Source organism: Melanostigma gelatinosum, assembly GCF_949748355.1.
Source record: "Melanostigma gelatinosum genome assembly, chromosome: 18".
Lineage (NCBI taxonomy): Eukaryota > Metazoa > Chordata > Actinopteri > Perciformes > Zoarcidae > Melanostigma > Melanostigma gelatinosum.
The window spans coordinates 19,874,800-19,888,053 of record NC_136651.1 but is presented as its reverse complement, the minus strand read 5'-3'; the positions used below and the strand labels follow the sequence as shown (position 1 = coordinate 19,888,053).

General features: G+C 43.2%; 1 protein-coding gene across 1 annotated transcript in view; it reads left to right on the top strand.

Moving 5' to 3' along the window:
- dcc (DCC netrin 1 receptor) overlaps positions 1–13,254 on the top strand; it is a gene marked incomplete at both ends in the record, with an annotated part of 265,559 nt that overhangs the window by 114,861 nt on the left and 137,444 nt on the right. The window lies entirely within an intron of this gene.

Genomic DNA, 13,254 nt, shown 5'->3' with positions numbered 1-13,254 from the left:
GTTGTTTCATAAAGGCATACAATTCAATTATTAGGAAATAAAAGATTGTATTCTTATGGACATGTGAAACATTATGATGCGTTATAATTTATCCAATTCTTATTTTTACCGAACAGAGCCTGAACCCATCATCATGTAACTGAATGGAACCTTCGTTTGTTAGCTTTGTTTTTTACAGTGTCCTGATCTCATATTTGACTGAATATTCAGTACAACTTTATTTCACACTGTGATGGTTAACGTTAAACTGTAATTAATCCGCATCTCACATGTATGCCGATCTCTACGGGTCACCAGCGGTCCGTTACACCACTGGTCCTTCGGTCATTACAACCTGTATAACAATACTTTAAAGTGTTATATACCGTGTTGTTAGCGCATTATAGAGTTGTTATAAGTGGGGCATTGCTGTTGGGGTATTAAAGTGTTGGTATTAGGGTTATAATGTGTAGATAGGGTGTTATATTGTTGTTACAAAGGTGTTACAGTTTTTAGGGGATTATAGTAACTGACACAGGACTTTCGTCCATGATATCGCTGTTCGTTTCCTGTGAGAAACTAGAAGTAAACATTATCTATTCGTCATGCCAGTCATGTGAGTCCTCAGGTACGGGTTTTTGTTGCTCCCTGTGAAGAAGGAAGTTTATTTTGAATGGATGCTATGTAAAGAGTGAATATTGACAAGCCGACAGGGGAACGAATAATTCTGACGCATTTATGACATCAAAATCTTTGCACTGGCACTTCAAACCATCTTGTGCTGATGGCTCAATACAGTCTCATGGAAACACCTTGACAGTGTTGATGTGCCACCACACACGAATAAGTCTCTTCTGCAACGCAAGCGCTTCTAAACCTCAAGCTTCGCATGCTTGTTTTTAAAGTAAGAATGGTTTGGTGTTGATGGAGATATTGCTAATGCAGCTAGGATTTCACAGCAGTCGATCAGACGCATGCGCGACTTAAACACTTAACACACGCACTCTAATTCACAGCAGACAGATTGCTTTAGTCTCTGTTAGTCTGCGGTGATTGTCTCACTTCACTGTGGGATCATGAAATCCCTCTCAATGAAAGACGACATACACACACACACACACACACGCACACACGCACACACACACCCACACACACACACACACACACACACAATATCCTGCTTGTGGCCCGCGGGGCTCCTCTCCTGATTAATTACAGGCTCTGTGAATTACTGTGGGTGTTTTGGAAAACATTTAACGAGCTGCCAAACTCCCCCGCTGAGCCACCGGCCGGCCTGCTGCCGCTCGCTCGAAGACACTGAGCCGCCGATTGAAAGGAATGAAAGAGAGAGGAGGGGGGTGGGGTGGGGGGGTCACAGGGCTCCTGTAGAGAGAGGGAAGTCTTCACTAATACAGAGGGAGGATTTAAGTCCGTCAATATGTTCAGCAGTCCAGCCAAGACCAGGACGACTTCAGTCATAAAAGTAATAATAATAATAATAGTAATATTAACATTTAATTTAATGCCGCCTTTTATGGCACTCAAAGTCACCTTAGCCCACATAAAATCAGATATAAAACAAATACTATAAACAACAAGCACCAATAATAAAAGCATCAATAAGTCAACAGTAGCACATACATTATGCAACAGAGCACCAGTAATATCAATCAATGAAATTATAAATAATTCAGAAGGAATAAACTGCTCATTACGCTCAGATATTTATACATCAGAGTATTTTTTTTCTCCACATTGAAAAGAAAAAAACACAGCGTCCTGGAAGCTGCTTTTAATCCAAAAATAACTTTAATTCAATTTGAAGTATCACAGGGAGTTGGAGGAAACAGAGGGATAAATATCTTTTAAAGCCGTGTGAGTAAGTGCACACAGCGTTATATAAAATCTTCAATCAACAAGTAGTGCTGTGTTAGATCGCTCTGTCACCTCACAGTAATGATTCTCACAGATTAAATTCACTTTCATCAGATTCATCTCCGTGCCCTCAGAGCAGAGAGAGCAGGTGTAGTCCAATGGGTTTCACTTAGCTTAGCACAGCGGGAAGAGTAGCTGCTAGTCAGGGGGGAACTGTAAACTTGCTACAAAAAAAAAGGTTTCAACCCTCCTTGCAACAATTCCAAAGCCGTCTACATGAAGAGTTGAATCAATAGAAAGAAACAGCACAAATGTTCACTTAGGCTCCTTCATCACTTCTGCTCTTCTTTCCTCCCTGTCTTATATCTCCACTCATTCTGCATCCCCGAGCTATGAAAAGTGTTTTTGTTTTATTTCATGTGATTAGATGAAGGGAAACTTGTTGGTGCCTGATGGGAGAAAGAAAAAGTAGTCACATCTGGATCTGTTTGATATCACGTTGGCCTTGATTTAACTTTGACATATTCCTTTCATATTTCACCGTGTCTCCGTGTTATTGAAGACTGATGACACAGGAGACAAAAGAGAGGCAGATGTGATGCTGAAGGAGAAAACGTTTTCCCCAAATGTTCATAAAAGATTGCGCGATCCAAATTTTACCCGCTTCAGGTTAAGATGCAAATCATATCGCCACAAAGTCCCTTTTGTGCAGCTCTTGAGGACTTTACACACCGGTACGTGACACATAAGGACACGCAGGATGCAAAATACTTGTGTTTGACTATTATATGTTCGGGTCTTTTATTTTGAAAGGTTTAGAACGAAAAGGAGTGGATCTGGTGTGCGCTGCCTTTGTCAAGGTTGTGGTCATGGTTCGCACTATGGAGCCTCCCTGTTATTTTCACATAAATAAAGATGCAACTCCTGTTACGCACAATGTTTTCCAACTATGCATTTACTCGCGGCGCAAAAGCTCTGAAAAATCGACCTTGTTCTGAAAAAACATGCAACTTTCTCGGCGTATAATAAAAAGCCTTTACCCAACCGAAGTGAAACCAAGACACACAGGTGTTCAATGAACGACACACATCCAGTGTGACATGATGCAACTCTGCTGGACATCTCATACGGCAGTTCAAAAACTTCATTTGCAGTCTTCATTTCTTCATTCTCTTTTGTCTCTGAACCCATCTTTCTGCCTCCCTCAGCGCTCCAATCACATCTCTCGTATGAAGGAGATGTTCCAGATTAAAGCGTCGCCGCCTCGTTTGTCACATATGTTCAGGCTGCTTAATCCGTCTCAGTCTGTCCAGCGCTGCTCATTTGTCTCTTTCTGTTCACAGGTTTTTATCATGCCCCCGTTGGGATGACCCCGTACACAAATCAAATCATCTTGATCCATGCTCCCCCCCCCCCCAATCCCTGACTTAATTGAGTTAAAATCCTGGATTGCAAGCTTAAGAGACAAAAGGATTTAACATGACTTTTCAGCATGACCTGCCCCTGACATGAACGGCCCGCTCGGCGTTTACCACCCATCGCGCTCCGCTCAAGCTTAAAGTCGTCGTAAGATATCGCTCGCCGCGTGTGACCTTGTGGAGGAGCATCTTTCTCGGCTCCCCGAAAGAACGCACGTCTTTCGTGAAAATTGAAACGTGTGAGGTGATCGGATGCAGACATCTGTTCAATTTTACCATCTGCCGTCATCACTCTGTCTTTCTGGGTGATGCACATTGTTCAGATGTTTGGGACGAATCTTGTGAGATTCCCGTTCCTTCTGGTCGGTCAAATCGCCCTCCGTTTTCATTGTTGTTTGTTGTCCTTAATCTTGCCATCTGCTTGCTATTTTGTTCGGGAATTGATATTATGTAAAAATAGTCCTCACTGTTGGTTGGAAGTCCTTCTGGAATTGAAGGTTATTCTGATGATTTTTTACAGTTTAAACACAATCTGTTGCTTTGTTTCATTCCTTCCTCCTCTCTTTCCTTACCTCCTTCTACACTTTAACCATCATGCTTCAGGCCACAGTTTGTATCAACACTCTGCAGTAGTGGTGTAACGCACCACTGTCAAACGTGATCCGTAGAGATCCCCCCTCAAGGTTCGGCACGCATGTGAACCGCGGATTAATAATACAGTTTAACATTAACCATCACAGTGTTAAATAACGTTTACTGACATCGATATCCACCAATATTCCAATATTCGTTATATACCAATATATTTGCTCATTTTTGTCTTTTCTGTCGATCCGATCTGCGATCCGATTCGAGTCGTGACTCTGATCCGCGATCCGATTCGAACGGTGAGTTTTATGATCCGTTGCACCACTAAATGGCAGCTTGTTTGACCTTTGACGTTGCACTCCTCTCCCTCTGTTTGTCTGAGTCCTCAATTCCTGCCGGTTTGTCGTCAGCGATTACCGGCTGGAAGGCAACTGTGCTGATCTGACAGGATTTGGATCTGTCGGACAGCGAGGGTCGCACCGAGCTAATTAGACAATAAGCGTATCTGCTGTGTCATCCTGAAACGATGGCCGCCGCTGCCATTGCAACCAGCTGGAAGTCCGCCCTTTCTGCTGCGAGCTGCAGTCGAGCAAGAAACCTCCAAAACACAGCTGTCTTTCATTTCTGTGTTCAGACTGCAGAGAACAATCAGTCAGACATTTTTGGAAGCATCAAATTATAGCCCAAAGAAAGAAAGGCAGTTGCTAATGAAGACTGGATAAAAAACATTGAGAGGGCTGGAGTCACCTGTATGTAGACATTTCTTTACCTTTACCTTTTAGGATAGCTTCCATACTCCATTTATTTAATTGTGTAGCCCCCGTCCTCAAGCATAGAGGAGTCGCCCCCTGATGGACATTAGAGAGAATGCAGCTTTAAGACATTTATTTGGCTTCACTCTTCAAAAGTGGAGGTTGCCAACTGGTTAAAAAGAGAAAGTCTTAGCAGCAAAGAAGAGTGCTGAGTATGAAACAACTCTGTTGTACTGAAGGTAATTAGTGCTGTTGAAATGTGTGAGTTTACGAGGACAACAGGAAAACACCAAACTAAGGCAGGAAAACAGGCGCCTTACTAAATAAAGTAAACCCTGCAATAGAAATAACAGCAGTCTTTAATATCATTTCAAATGAAGGGCCAGTGCTCTCTGTGGTTGAAAGCAAACAAAGGCTCGTCCACTGCTTTATCATTTACAGGTAATGTTCTTTTCTTATTTTTCTGGGTGGTCCCTGGTGTTTTGTCCTTCAATGATGCTGTAATTGCTCCTCTCTTTGTGATAAGAAAATCATGTTGCCTCAATAGACCATTTCCACACCAACCACTCTGACACGTCATTGCAGGATAAACCTAGGTTTAATTAATGACCTTAATTAGAGCCCTGTTCCAATTAGGTGGGCCATGGCCCTGATATTGTGCGTGCTGGGTCACTGGAATGACTGTTAGAGACTAAACACAGTGAGACCAAAATTAATTTGATCAATTACACCTGTTATTAGGAATGGAAATTTCAATTAGCACGTTGTTACAGCGCACATTTCACAACACAAGAAGTCCATACACTAAATAAAGTTAAAAAGAATGATGAAAAGGTAATTCAATGGGGATGCTGTGATGTCAAGTGTGTTTATATCAGCAAACTACGGCAAGATTTATCCAGCCCGACTTGGAATTCAGATTTTGTTTCTGAGATCAGTACAATGGATTACAGATCAAAACAAGACCATGATGAGACATCAACGAGGTCATCAAACACCAAACGGTGCTGATAGCAAATACACAATATCATTGATGAAAACAATATGACACTGAAATGTAATTAAAAAAAAAAAAAACCTCGCTCTTCATTTTTGTCACCTTCCAACTTCTCTCTCTCTGTCTCACACCGTGATGTGACCGCATCACTCCATGTATGTCTCCGTCCTTCTTGTCTCTGTCCTCGGTCCTGTTAGTTGTGCTAGTTAACTGCTTAAATTACACAGCAAGAGTGAGATGAAATAAGTCAGCATTGACCTTTGGTTACACACGGGGCGCCCTGACCGCCTGTCTGCATGGCCTCCGTCGCTTCATATCACGTCACCTGACTTCCTCCATGACGTCCTGGAACAGTAATAGCGTGTTTTCCTTGTGTAATGACGGAACAAACTACTAATGGTTTAGCTATCATGGGGACGCCATCAGGTTCCCCCTTCATCACTCTCTAAACATGTCCTGCTCTCACAGATCCCCCCCCCCCCCCTAGGCAAGTCGATTTAAAGATTGATTACCGTTTCGAATTTTCTTCCGTGCTCGCTCAGCGGTTCTGTTGAAAATGAATGTAAAACAAATTGCACCGAGAGAAAGAGCAGCGGCTCTCAGCACAAACAGTTTCATTCCTGTAATGAGGAGTCTTGATATGAAATGTGTTCTCAGCGTACAAAGACAAAGGCTTTGCACTGATGAGGAGGAATCGAGTTCTCTCAGCGCCACAGAAATAAATTAATGTTTTTTACAAACACAAACAGAAGATGCTGCATAAAATACAAGACTCATTTCCAGGCTGATGACTGCCTGTGGATATCACATGTCTGCTGCATGTGGGGGTGGAGAGGAAGGACTCTGTTGTGCATTCAATTCTATGTCACGTTCTACTCTGCTGCTCTGCTTTAAAGACAGACACGTAGTTTGTTTTACGACGTTAATCAGGCAGCTGGAGTTACTGTATGTAAAATCAGTAGCAGTGGCTCGACCAGTTACACGTTAATGCATCAACAAATAATCCTGCATCCGTATTGTCAGTTGTCATGTGTTACTGGAGGAAACGTTCATTTTTAATCTAGTCACTGTCAACGGCAATCAGTGTTTTTGTTTTATGCCTTTTTTACATAACATAGTGTACAAAATACGCATCTCATGTGTGGAACGCCTGCATTACGAACTGATTGTGGAGTTAAAAAAAGACTTGGGTGTTTCAATTGGCAGGGAGGGTCAATTGCAATCATGCCATGTATTAGTTGCATTATGGGAAATAGACAGGATCAACATGTTTTGCACCTTGACCCAGACTCGAAATCAGGATATTTTGGCCTTTGTTGCTTCGATTTGGGCCTTTTTGAAAAGAATGTCTCTTGTGACTTCTGCAACTCCAGTGGAAGTGCAATACTAAATCAGCGGAGGTCCCCTTTAACTAAAGCACCGGTTAGGCACCTAGAAGGCCACCAACTCATGTAAAGCCCAAATTACATGACATTTCTTATCAGGAAAACATATATTTTTTGTCTCAGAAGAACCATATACATGGTAAACACACATCATATATATTGAAAGCAGCCAACTGCAACACAACGGTGTGTGTTTGAGCAACCGGCCCTCTGAAGCTTCAGCTAACATCAGCCCTTCACTCTGGAACGACTGAATGATTCACAACCCGGTAACTATTTCAGACACCATGTCCACAGAGAGAAGGATAAGGTGTGTGCGTGTGTGTGTGTGTGTGTGTGTGTGTGTGTGTGTGTAGTGAGCCTCCGTGGATGTACTTAATGACAGATAATTGGTGGTTAAGTACAGATATAAAGAGGCGGCTAACGAGTTTCTGTTCACACCAAGAGAGTTTAACTGAGTGTGTGTTTGTATGTGTGTGTGTGTGCGTGTGTGTCTGTGTGTGCGTGTGTGTGAATGTCCTTCACTGGTTATCACTCACACACAAACACACACCACACACACAGCAGATGTTCATTGAAATGAACGATTGAGCTGATTTCCATTTGAATGCTGAGTGGAAGTCATTATGGTGCAGCTATAGAGAGGCGGCATCACTGATACCGTGTGTGTGTGTGTGTGTGTGTCTGTGATATATATATATAGAGAGAGAGTGATATCCTAGCAGCACATTATTCCCTATTGTTTGACATTGTCTTTGTTCCATCAGATTTCATGAACTTTGTTTCCCATAATGAATGATGATGATCCAGGTGAGAGTGTGTCAGACTTGTTGTGTCTGGCGGAGGTCAGCCGGTTGTTGATACGTCTTGATTACCATATGAATGGCCGCTCTCAGTTGTTTCCAGCGGGACGTAGAACGGCATTAATGCGGTTAATAACGAGGCCTGTTTCCGTTTCACATCACAAAGAGTCGCCTGAAGAACAAGCTTTTGTTAACACGTCTCCTCAGATGACCAGGTAATCAGTGTTATGCTGCGTTCACACCGGTCGCGTTGATTTTTTGACGCGTGTCGAGATTACATACAAAGTCTATGCACAGACGCGATGAGACTGGCGCGCCGCGATTTTGCGATGGCGCGGCGCGTTGGACGCGTTATTGCGTTAGACGCGTTTTTGCGTTGGACGCCGCAAAAATCGGCAACGCGCGAGTTGAAATTTTTCAACTTCAGCGACATAATCGCGTGACGCTGTGGCGCGATAGCCTATCAGCGTTGAGTTGCTCCCCCTGTCATCACTGGCTTCCTGCCGTTGTTGAATCAGGAAATAAATCCTGTAGCCGTCTGTGTTCACCCAGAGCTCTATGATACCTCATATCAATAGAGACCGGACCAAACTGTGCGTATACATGTGTGTGTGTAAACCATACGGTACAAACAATGAATAGACGCTGCCGTATTTACGTCTACGTGACGTTACTGAGTGCTGGTGGAGCTGCTACGATGTTAGCATTGCCTAGCACCGCTCCATCAGAGCTCCATTGAGAAGACCAGTAACCTACAAATCGGCATCATTACGTAGTTATTTCCGAGTCCCTTTTTGTCGGAGAAGACAAGTACAAATCGGCATCATTATGTAGTTATTTCGGAGTCCCTTTTTGTCGGTTTATTGCCGTTGAATCACAGCCAAATCAGTTTATTTTGTGTTCCTACAGCTGTAGTAAACAGCGAGCGGTGGCTTGCTAGACAGTGAATACAGCTCGATACAATCCACGGAGCTCCTCTGAACAATATTATGAACCAGACATGATGGCGTTCGGCATTCCGACGTTTGAGGGACTTCCACAACACGTACAAAGCAGCAATTGTCCTTATTCCTTTCATGGTTGACAGCGGAAAGAAATGACGGCCAGGTGAACGGCTTCCAGTCGATAAACCACGCCCCCTCTCCGGCGCTACGAGATTTTGCAGCGTTTGGTGTGAACACGACCGGCGGCGCGTTGGACGCGATTTTGCAGTGCGTCAAAAAATCAACGCGACCGGTGTGAACGCAGCATTAGACTCGCGGGTCTGCTGGGAAAAAAAGAAGAAAAAGAAATATCCAAACAATCAACCGACGCTGAGGGAATTCCCCGAACACAACAAAGGCTGCTGGGTAGCGACAAGGGAGATCGTTGAGGAAGAAGAAACACAGCTTCAGGTTTCTCCAAGTAATGAGGGAACTGTTCCGACAGGAGAGGTCATGTCAGTATCCGATGTGCGGCAACAGAGGAGATAGTCTAAAGATGGATTAGAGATCGTATGTGTTATGAAAATAGATTATCACCTCGTGTGTGTTGTACAAGGCCCAAGGTAAACAGTGATCACCCTTCAGAATCACAAAGTCAAAACAGTATTTGTATTGTTGCTACGGGGGTAACTTGAAAGCTATTATGCCTTCCACAACTCTACTTCTTCATGCGGTAGAAGAACACATTTTCATGAAAATCGATTTGCTTGGATTCCTGGGGGTCGCTCAGAAGCCTCCAGAACGAGGCCTGGTTCCAGACCTCTGAATGTACGCCCACATCTCACATGTTTAGCGATTCCAATCGGTCTTGTGTTTCCGCCCGTTGACCAATGTTTCAACCAGAATTTTACTCTTGTTTTTAATATTTTGTTGTAATTTACTTTTTCGATTTTCGTTGAATTTGTTGCCATATTTAGATATCTTAGTCTTAGATGCAGAGTTTTTCCCGGCGCAGCAGCTGGACGACATGAGAGGAACTGCAGCCGACGGACACCCGGCTGCTTCTGATTGGTTGAGACGTGTCCCCCCGTGTCTCTGGTGTTCAGTGTCTCGGGCTGGTTCCTGCACACGTGCTTGTGCACCGCTGTGTAGCTGTTGGCGTGCTGCGGCTGCAGCAGCTCAGGGTTTAAGGGAAATCGTTCGCTCTTAATTAGAGCATTACTGCAGTGATAAAGTTACACCACCAGATAATGATGTATCGATGGGGGACAAATACACAACTCCCCTCCTCTGCAAACTTTCTGCCTTTCCTCTCTCTCGCTCATCTTTTCCTTCCTTCATCCATCTCTTATCCTATTCTCGCCCCTTTTAGTCATTTTGTTTGTTGCTCGCTCTCTTTCACTATTTCCTCTCCTCTTCCTTCCCGTTTTCTCTCTCCTTTTTTCATCTTCTTCCCATTCACTCTTTTTGTCGTCCTTTCGGAATCACTTTCTCTTTCTTCTCTTGTGTTCCCTCCTTCACACTTTCCCACACTCTCTTTTCTTTACCTCTGCTCTGTCCTTTTTTTCTTTTTCTTGTCCTTTTTTCCTTTTCCCTTCCTTTTTCTCCTTCCACTTCATTCCTCTCCTCCTTGAGTTTTGTTCTTTCTTCCTTTTTTGTTTGTTTCTTCCCTTTTTTTTCCATCCCTCGTTAACTTCTCTTCTTAAGTCTTTTCTATTCATTGTATCCTTTTTCTTCTTCTTTTTGTACTTTCTTATTTTCTTCTTTTTTCATTCCTCCTTCCCATCCTCCACCCACCCCTCCTTCCTTTCATCTTCAAATATACACACATGCTGTATGTGGTAATATTCTGGTGTCCGCTTACTTTTGGCCCTGTACTATATTTTAAGTGTTAATATGAAACAGGGCTCATGAACGTGTGTGTGTGTGTGTGTGCTGACGGAGAGAGAATGTTTGTTGTCTTGACGCTGACGGCGTCGCCATGGCGCTCACTGCTTCGCGAGGCCTCCACGCTTCGTCCTCATGCCCGTCTAGCCTCAAAATGGCTTCTGCCTCACGTCTCTGCTCCTCGAAGCCGCGAGCTGCTGTCCATGTTGTCAAAGACGATGTTCAGTGACAGCTGGAAGATGGCAGCCACCTCGCGCCTCGCCCTCCTTCCTTCCTGTTTACAACGTAGTGAGCCTGTAGACAGTTTACCAGCAGTCACTTTGGAGACACGAGACTGCTTTTTTCCTTCAGACTTGTTCAAGCAGCCAATTGAACTCGTTCGTAGTGGAGAAGCCTCAGGTCCCAGCTGGTTTAGCTTAGCTTCCTTCTGGTCTCTCCTCCCTCTCCTCTCTGGGGCAGCTTGTTGGCATTTGGTCCAGTAGGTCTGTCTGGTTGGTCGGCCGTGTGCAGTGATCGTCTCAAAGTCCGCTGCACTTAATCCCCACGCTTCCTTTTCAGATGTTGATGAATATATTCTGTCATAGGCCATGAGTGATAAACACGGAAAGAACAAATACAGACCGGTCGCAGCATGTACATTTGCCTACGTTGTCACAGCAACTCGGCTCTCTCACGCCAAACTCGAGTCTTAAGTTGGTAATCAGACTGTAAACAATGAGCAGCCCATAGAAAAGGAAGTGTTGGCCCGGAAATCTGCTGGCTAGTTAGCCAGCTAGCTTAGCTTAGCATAAAAAGACGAGAGAGAGGTTTTGCTAATTTAGAGCACACAGGGAATAACTACAATTCTTAATTCTGGTAATAAATATAATATGCTGTTCTAAACATCCTACAATTCTAAAACTGCGTGGGAAATGTGAATGTTCCTCTCTTGTTCATGTGTTGTTTTGTGTATTTCTGCAGTGCCTCCTCACTTCCTCTCTTGTTCATGTGTTGTTTTGTGTATTTCTGTGCCTCCTCACTTCCTCTCTTGTTCATGTGTTGTTTTGTGTATTTCTGCAGTGCCTCCTCACTTCCTCTCTTGTTTATGTGTTGTTTTGTGTATTTCTGCAGTGCCTCCTCACTTCCTCTCTTGTTTATGTGTTGTTTTGTGTATTTCTGCAGTGCCTCCTCACTTCCTCTCTTGTTCATGTGTTGTTTTGTGTATTTCTGCAGTGCCTCCTCACTTCCTCTCTTGTTCATGTGTTGTTTTGTGTATTTCTGCAGTGCCTCCTCACTTCCTCTCTTGTTCATGTGTTGTTTTGTGTATTTCTGCAGTGCCTCCTCACTTCCTCTCTTGTTCATGTGTTGTTTTGTGTATTTCTGTGCCTCCTCACTTCCTCTCTTGTTCATGTGTTGTTTTGTGTATTTCTGCAGTGCCTCTGTAGCAGTTGCGTACTCTCCGTTGCGTTGTGTTTAATTCAGGACACGATATCTTTTGATGGCTCCAACCAGACGTTTATTCATCGGACAGAATATTGCTCGTAAAAGACAGAATAGCTTCAGTGACTCTCATAGACAACGTTGTGGTCACAAGCTCCGGAACACTGTTAAATCAAAAGGGACAAATACTTAAGCTAACTGTGGTTAGCATGTTACTCATGCTACATGCTAAATGCTAAATCAGTTAAAACCATTTGCTCTAGAAATTATAAATTAAAACAATTATACAAACAAAAAGGGACTTCTAGACATCTCTATATATATATATATATATATATATATCTCTCTCTATATATATATATATATATATATATATATGTACATCAGACATCGAATGAGATGTTTCACAACGGAGCTTGTCACAGGTCAACCTACCATGAAAACAGCTTCAGACTAGTTCATGAAAGCTGGGCGCACCACTAGAGTCTGCAAGCAGCCAGCAGAGGGCGCTGTTACACACAACCCACTTGTCTCCATGGGGAACTAATGATACGTTGTAAATGATATTTAAACAAGGAAATAATATGAAAATGATAAGGATTAGCAATAACTTAAATAATATAGTAATACTAGCAACCAATGGCCAGTGATGGCAAGTGGAATCATTAACTCTCTTACACTTCCTCACTTCCTCTCTTGTTCATGTGTTGTTTTGTGTATTTCCGCTGTGCCTCCTCACTTCCTCTCTTGTTTACGTGTTGTTTTGTGTATTTCTGCAGTGCCTCCTCACTTCCTCTCTTGTTTATGTGTTGTTTTGTGTATTTCTGTGCCTCCTCACTTCCTCTCTTGTTTACGTGTTGTTTTGTGTATTTCTGTGCCTCCTCACTTCCTCTCTTGTTTATGTGTTGTTTTGTGTATTTCTGTGCCTCCTCACTTCCTCTCTTGTTCATGTGTTGTTTTGTGTATTTCTGTGCCTCCTCACTTCCTCTCTTGTTTACGTGTTGTTTTGTGTATTTCTGTGCCTCCTCACTTCCTCTCTTGTTTATGTGTTGTTTTGTGTATTTCTGTGCCTCCTTCACTTCCTCTCTTGTTTATGTGTTGTTTTGTGTATTTCTGTGCCTCCACACTTCCTCTCTTGTTTACGTGTTGTTTTGTGTATTTCTGTGCCTCCTCACTTCCTCTCTTGTTTATGTGTTGTTTTGTGTATTTCTGTGCCTCCTTCACTTCC